General features: G+C 58.9%; 1 pseudogene; it reads left to right on the forward strand.

The window, feature by feature from the left end:
- Positions 1–884, forward strand: LOC113912190 (annotated as a pseudogene).
- Positions 885–7,734: the final 6,850 nt, after the last annotated feature.

Raw genomic sequence — 7,734 nt, forward strand, 5'->3', positions numbered from 1 at the left:
GGATACGTGGTCTTCCTGGAGCTATTCCTGCAGACAGAAGAGAAGCACCTCATGGTGGGGCACGGGGTCAACTACTAGGTTTTCACCAATCAGCCAGCTGCCAGGCCCCGTGTGCCCCTCCAGGGAGGCCGGAGGGTGGTGGTCCTCATGGTGGACACAGGGTCACTTACTACGTCTTCACCGACCAGCTGGTTGCTGTGCCCCGTGGGCCACTCTGGGAGGGCTGGAGGGGGGTGGTCGTCGAGGTCCGCGGCGTCCTGCTCTGGCAGGATGTGTCCATGTGGCACATAGCGATGATCAGCCGCTTCTGCGAGCAGCGCTTCCTCTGTGACGTGGAAGACCTGGTGTGCGTGGACGTGGATGTGGGAATGAAGTTCAGGGACCACGTGGGCATGGAGATCCTGTCCCCCCTCTTTGGGATCCCACACCCCGGTTTCTCCTGGGCAGCCCACGAGGACTTCAGCTACGCGTGCTGGCCACAGTCCCAGACCCACATCCCCAGCGACCAGGGCAACTTTTACTACATGGGGGCCTTTTTTGGGGAATTGGTGGTGGAGTTTCCCCGACTGACCTCAGCCTGTCACCAGGCGATGGTGGCCAACTGGGCCAATGGGATTGAGGCCGTGTGGCCCGATAAGAGCCACCTGAACAGGTACCTGCTGGACCACAGGCCCACCAAGGTGCTCTCCCCGGAGGACCTGTGGGACCCCCGGCTGCTGGGCTGGCCCCCCATCATTCCCCGGGTCATGAAGAAGCTGAGATCCATGGCTGTGCCCAAGAATCACCGGGACATCTGGAAGTCACGAGGGGCTGCCCCCGTCTCCATCAGAGGGTGCTGCCTTGAGCGGAGCTGTCAGAGCAGATTCCTACTTCTGTCCCCTTGAGGGAAACTGTGGAGCCCAGCACTGCTTGCACGGGCACGCCAACGCCCCAGGCCCCCCTGTGCACAGGAGGCCTGCCTGGGGGCACACGTTCCTCTCTTTGTGGTCACTACATTTTGATCATTTCGGGGTCATTTGCAGCTGTGAACGGCTCCAGTTTTATGTCGGATGTTTTTCTGTGTCAATGCTGAGCAACCATCTTTAAAAAGAACAATTGAGGGAAAAATTTTTCTCCATGGTTCTAAACAGACATCTCCTGTTGGGGCTGGGAGCAGCCCTGTAGCAGCCATGGACCCAGAACGGGAGCTGGCCAGGTTTTCCCTTCCAGTCCTTACACCTCACCGCAGCCATGGGGCTTCAGGGTCAGGGTGCGCCGAGCCACCTCTCAGACCCCCCAGTGCCCTCACCACCAGAGGCCTTGGCCGTGGCCACTAGCTCGGCCTCCAGGAGCGTGGAGCCCTCTGGGCTATATGAGGTTCCTGCCTTGGTTTTAAATGGCTATTTCTGTGCTGGTGTTTGTGAAATGTGGGCACTCGCTCCGTCTGGATGCGCGTCCCCTTGGGATTCCTCAGTGCCCACCAGTGGGTTTGCACTTGTGCACTTTCTCTGGACCAGCTGCCTGCACTGTGTCTTAGCAAGCACTTACTGAGCTCAGTCACCCAACAAGGGGCAGAGCGTGAGAGCGAGAACTAAGATACAGGCTCCCTGCTCCTGGGCCCTCCAGGGATTTGCGATGGCCCCGACGTCCTGACTCACTTCTTTTGTATTGTGGTATAATGGACATACAGCTGATACCATGAAGCGCGTTTCAGTGTCAATAAGTATATTTCCTGTTCTGCACTGGCTACCTCTGTCCATCGCCACAATGTTTTCATCATCCCAAACTGAACCTCTACCCACGAGACCCTAACCCCCCATTCCCTTTCCCCAGCCCCAGCACCCAGCAGCTCCTTCCACCTCTGTGATGGGAGTGCTCTCCATCCCTCACAAGTGGGGTCCTCCAGTGTCGGTCCTTTAGGGACTGGCTTATTTCACATGGCATAATGGCCTCAAGGTCTGTCCCTGTGAGCCTGAACCTGACCCCGCTTTTCCCCCAAAAGTGTGGCTCAGCCCTCTCCTGTCTGAGCTCCTCAGTCCCCTCTGCTCCCCTCACCTTCCTCCTCAGCCTGAAGATGATCCCAGCCAGTCTGCAGCTCTGAAGACCTGTTCAGTCCGGATGCCAGGCACATACCCCAGGGGCCTCGGGCCTCACCTATGCCCCATCTGTCCACGTCAGGTGCCTGCCCCCCTCCCCCAGCTGACCACCTGCACCTCCCACAGGTGTCCCCATCTCAGGAGAGGGAAACACCAAGTCCAGACCCTTGGAGTCCTCTGGGACTTCTTGCTTGCTACCAACTTTCCCAGTAGTGAAGTGGCTGCTGGAGGACATTCAATGTCCAAAACATTTAAAGGCATACGTGAGTCTCTGCTGCCTAAGGCAATGGATAACAGTTGGGGCAAATAGAAACCAGGCAGAATCACCGGAAGAAAGGCTGAGGAATGAGGAGCTTTAGGGAAGAAGGGTCTGGAAGCTCTGACTGCCCCTACCTGACCTTCAGATGCTCCTCAGTTACTCCTGTGCCTCTGGTATCTTCCTGGAACCCTGACATGGCTGTTTTCAGACAGCTCGTCCAGCAGCACCCTCAGTTTCTGGGAGGTGTATTTGCTGGAATCCACAGTGTGTCCTGCAGCCCCACCGGGATCGCTTTTTGAAGGTGCATCGTCCGGGCCATCTGAGGAGCCAAGACTGTGGGTCTGTGACCTGGAGGGATTCTGAGCAGAGCTGGTGGGATGGGAGGGCTGCAAGGCCCAGAGGCAGGTTTCCAGAAAGCCGACTGGGGTCCCCGGCATCCTACCGTTTTTGAATCAAAGCCCTGAGATCTTTAAAATGCCAGCAATGTTACAGCATGGGCCAGAAAAGCAAATGTCCCTGTGCACCCAACCCCACCTAAACTATTGGCCATTTCTTGTCACTTGAGCTGAGGTCAAAGGATTGGGAGTCAGGGCTTGAGGAGGGTCCTGGGCCAGACTTTGTATTTGGGGGACAAAGGCCATCCAGACAAGCTTGTGCTGAGCCTGAGGAGGGGGTCTGTGTGGAGACCCCAGCTGCAGGCACTGCTGTCCACAGATGCCCCCTCAGCCTGCCCCAGTGCACCTGCTGCTGGGGGAGAGCCTAGCCCCTCCTCTCTGCCTGAGGGCACTCTCCTGCACCAGGTGCCTCCTCCCCTGCCGGCCACTGCCATCCTGCACCCCGGGAGGGTGGCTACCCCGAGTTCCTCCAGCTGCTGGGTAAGCACCTGCCCCCTCCTCTCTGCCTGAGGGTTCTCTCCTGCATCAGGTGCACCTCCTCTCCTGCCAGTCACTGTCAGCCTAGAGCCTCGGAGGGTGGCTACCCTGACACCCTCCAGCCCTGGGGACAGAGCTGCTGTGGGTGAGATGCGGTCTCCCAGCAGGTCTGAGCACCAGGCCCACATAGTGCTCACTCTCCTCCTGCAGGCTCACTGTGCCACATCCTCCCTCAGTCTCCCTGGGCCCAAGTCTTCCTCTGCTCGCGGACCATCCTTGACCCATGCTCCACACGCTGGGACTGGGAGCAGGTCGTCTGGACCTTCTGGACTCTCGCTTCCATGCCCGTGACATGGGTAGAGTCCGGCCTCACAGACTGTTCAGAGGAGACCCAGCACAGGAAGATGCAGGCCACTGCAAGAGAGATGCCAAGTGACCCCAGAGGGAGCACACAGTCCTTGCAAAAAGCACTGGGCTCACGGGACCCAGCGTGGGATGTGGGCATCAGGCCAGGGGGCACAGGGAGTCCTGGTGGGGGTGGCCCTGGTGGGGAGGCCATGGAAGGGTCCCAGAAGAGGCAGGAGACAAGGAAGACGACAGGATAGAGCTTCCCAAGGAGGTTGATGGAAGGATCAGAGAATCACAGAGACCCTTGGGAAAACTCAGAGGCCCTGGAGATGTTGGCTGAAACGTGTCATTTGGTCAGAAAAGTTGGGTCACAACACCCCAGTCGACACTGGATGATTACTCTTTGTTGGTTCTAGGAATCAGTAGGTACCTGCCATTAGAACTCACATCGCATGAAGTCTAGGATATACTTACTTTTCATCACTTTTCAGGACTAGATTTTTCTAGAGGAAGTGCTAAGCATGGGTCTCTCCATTCTTTGTGCAACTGGCCGGTGTTTTCAGGAGCAGATTCCTGGTGCTTATCACTAGTGCTAGCCCTGAGGACTGCCCCCGTCGCCTCCCACAGTGGACGTGACCATGTGGGTTGGGGGGTGCTCACTGATGAAGCCCCAGTGCTCAGTACACAGCAGGGACCCCAGATCCTCTGCTGAATGAGGGAGGAAGGAGGGAGGGAGGGAGGGAGGGGGAGGGAGGGGAGGGTTGGAGGTGGGGAATGAATGAGGGAGAGAATGAATGAGGGAGGGAGTAAATCCACAGAAGCTGGGTCCATAAATCAGGAGTCCTTATTTGGGGTGAAGTCCGAGGGCATCACAGCCCGGGCCCTGGATGGTGGCTCAGGGCACGTCCATCTGTCCTCCCAGTGCTGACCTTCCTTCTGCTTGGGCCCGCTGTCATCCTGGATCCTCTCCCCCTCCTCAAACAATTCCCAATGTTCCCAGGGGCAGGGTGGCAGGAGGGGTGGGTCTCAGGAGGGGCTTCCCGGATCCTGTGCCCCGGATGACACCGGGACAGTAGCTGTAGGGCATTCTATCATGAGGACGGGGACCGTGGATCCCATCCATCTCCTTGGGCATTAGTGTTGTTCCATTCCCTGCTCTCTCCAGCACCGCTGTGATGAACACTCCTGACAATACGTGTGTGAAAAACCGAGCCAGAGTTTCCGGGGCTGAGTCCGAGGCTGAGGGTGGGTGCACCTGTGGCCTGGGGTGGGTGCTGCTCACTGTTCTCCCAGACAGCGGTGCCCGTCACCCTTCTCTCCAGGGGACCTCTACTTCCTCATGTTCTCCCCAGGGCTGCTGGTCCCCAGACCAGACACCTGCCAGTCTGAGGGTGACCAGCGCTGCCTCCATAGGGTTTCCTTTGCCGGAGTCCTTCCCCAGAAGCTCCCGCATCTCTGACCCATATTCCCTGCGTGCCTATCCTTCCGCCTTGGACTTGCATGTGTTTGGTCTCCGTCCCTGTGGAACCCAGTGACTTGGAGCGTGGTTTGGACCAGAGTCAGGTGAAACCTTTCTCTGGCCTTGGGTTGTGAGCAATGCTTTTGCCCTTTGTGGTGTGTCTTCCAGCTTTCTGCATTTCCCTGGTTTCTGTGTGGGTCTCAGGAGGAACCAGCCCTGTCCTGTCTGGGGTCAGGCTGTGGTGTCCCAGCAGGACCAGGGGTCTCGGCCCCGAGATTGTGCCCATAATTCCTAAAGTGGCCTCTTTGATTACATCTGATGTGTCATCCAGCGGGGATTTCAATATCAAATAAGGGAAATTTTATGACAAATAAACACAGAAGAAAACAAGTCCCCTTTGAAAATAGGGGGGCCGACACAAAGGCCCCTATTGCGTGATTCCACTTACAGAAACATCAGGAATAGGTAAAGGAACAGAGAGAGAAAGCAGCTTAGGGGTCACCGGGGTCTGGGCTGCAGGAGAAATGGGCAGGGAGGGCTTCTGGTTCGGGGACTCCTTTGGGGAATGAGACATTCTGCAGCAATGTTCTGGGGTGTGGTGGCACAGCGTTGGGCATGTACTTAATGCTCAAGACGTGTTCAATTGAAAACAAGTAATTTTACTTAAAACAAATAATAAACAGTATATAGGACATGGAAGGATAAAATAACAATTAATATGTACCAGAGAGAAAGAACACAGGGGGAGGGGATGAAACAATCGGGTGGGGTCTCGGGTTCCGGGGATGGAAGTAAGGGTGATTGTACAAGGAGCTCTCCCTGCAGGGCTGTGGGCTCTGGATGTGGCTGTGGGAGCCCTGCAGGAGCAGGAGTAGGGGCAGGGCTCAGGATAGGGGCAGGGACAGGGGCAGGGGCAAGGGGAGGGACAGGGTCAGCAGTAGTGGCAGGTGCAGGATCCAGGGCAGGAGCAGGGACAGGATCTGGGTCAGGGGGAGGAACAGGACCACTGGCAGGGGCAGGGGAAGGGGCAGTGGCTCTGGCAGGAGTACGGACAGGGGCAGGAGCAAGGGTAGGATCTGGGTCAGGGACAGTGGCTCTGGCAGGGGCAGGAGCAGGAACAGGGGCAGGGGCAGGAACAAGAGCACAGGCAGGGGCAGGGGCTGGGGCAGGGGCAGAGGCAGGGGTAAGGGAAGGGGCAGGAGCCAGGTCAGGATCTAGGTCCGAGGCAGGGGCAGGGGCTGGGGTGGGGGAAGGGGGAGTGGCAGGAACTGTAGCAGGGGCAGGGGCAGGGGCTGGGGCAGGAGCAGGTGCCAGTTCTTCCTGGACAGCGCCAGGCTCTCCGTGGGCAGGTGCCGGGTCACCTGCCGGCTCCTGGTCTCCTCCTGAAGTCACTGCAGGCACCAGCCCTCCCTCCAGATCGGGCTCTAGCTCCTCAGGTGGTGGAGCAGCTGTGAGAGGAGAAAAGCTCACCCATATGCCTGCTCTCCGTGGGCCTTTGCAGAGACAGAGCCCAGCTCAGGGCCTCCCAGAGAAGCCACAGCCGGGGGGGAACCTTCACGGGGACGTCTCCCCAACTGCAGTCCACCCGCTGTGTGCTCTGTGCCCAGTCGTTGCTCGTGGCCCCACACCAGCCTCTGGGAGCTCCTCCCTTGTGGGGCCGCACGGACCCGTCCCCACACACCACAAACACCCAGCCCCACCCTTCTCACCCTCGGCCTCGGCCTCCATGGGCTCCGGCTCCTGGACCACTGTCCAGTGGACGACCACCTGGGACGGTGGTCCGCGTGGTGTCGGAGGTCTTGCCTCGCAATCCCCAGCACCTGTTTCTTGGGATGCCTTTGGGGTCACCCCCTCTGTCAGGGAGGAGGGCACGTCCGCCAGCTGCCTCTCCGTGTCCTCCGTGGCCTTCTGCAAAGACAGGGACCGGTAGCCGGCCCCAAGGCATCACAGCCCTGCCCGGCCATCCGCACTGTCCTCCTGCCCAGTCCCCACCCCCATGACCCCTCTTTACACACACACTCACATACACACGCACACACACATGTGCACACTCACACACACACACACAGGGAGGGCACCTGGGGCTACACAGGTCATCAGAGCAAGTGGGGCTGGGTGGCCGGCTCTGGGCCTCCTGCTGTCACCTTTCTGTCCTTCCGACCAAATGGCCAGAGGTGGTGGGGAGTCCTGACATGAAATCCCCAGCGGGGGACAGCGTCCTCAAGGCGCGCCTTCTTCCACCTGCAGCCTCGGGACCTTGGCAGGCAACACGTGAACATTTTGCCATTAAGATCTCCAATGAAATGAGCTGGGCAGGGGGCTGTCTGTGGAATGTGGGTGCCTGGTTACCGGGGTTCCAAATTCTGTTGGGCTCTGTTGTCAGGGAAGTGAGGTCACCACTGCCTGGGGTCCCCTTACCCAACTTCCTCCTCACACAAGAGCCCCCCAAGGGCCCCCCTCCCCCGCTGCGGAATGCTCACCCTCCCCCCATGCCCCATCCATACAGTGACACCCTCACAGCCCACCCACAGCCCCCGGGAGGCCTGGGTGCAGCTGGTGTCTCTGCTGTGATGGCACAGAGCTGGGTTCAGACCTGGTTCCTGTGCGTGCCCAGAGCTGTGAACCTGGACAGACCCCGTGCCTCTCAGGGCCTCCCCAGGCTCCCCATCTGCACATCGGGGTATTCTGGCTTCTAGTTCTAGGGATGCCATCAGGGGTAGG

This window comes from Zalophus californianus, chromosome 7 (genome assembly GCF_009762305.2).
Source record: "Zalophus californianus isolate mZalCal1 chromosome 7, mZalCal1.pri.v2, whole genome shotgun sequence".
Taxonomy (NCBI): domain Eukaryota; kingdom Metazoa; phylum Chordata; class Mammalia; order Carnivora; family Otariidae; genus Zalophus; species Zalophus californianus.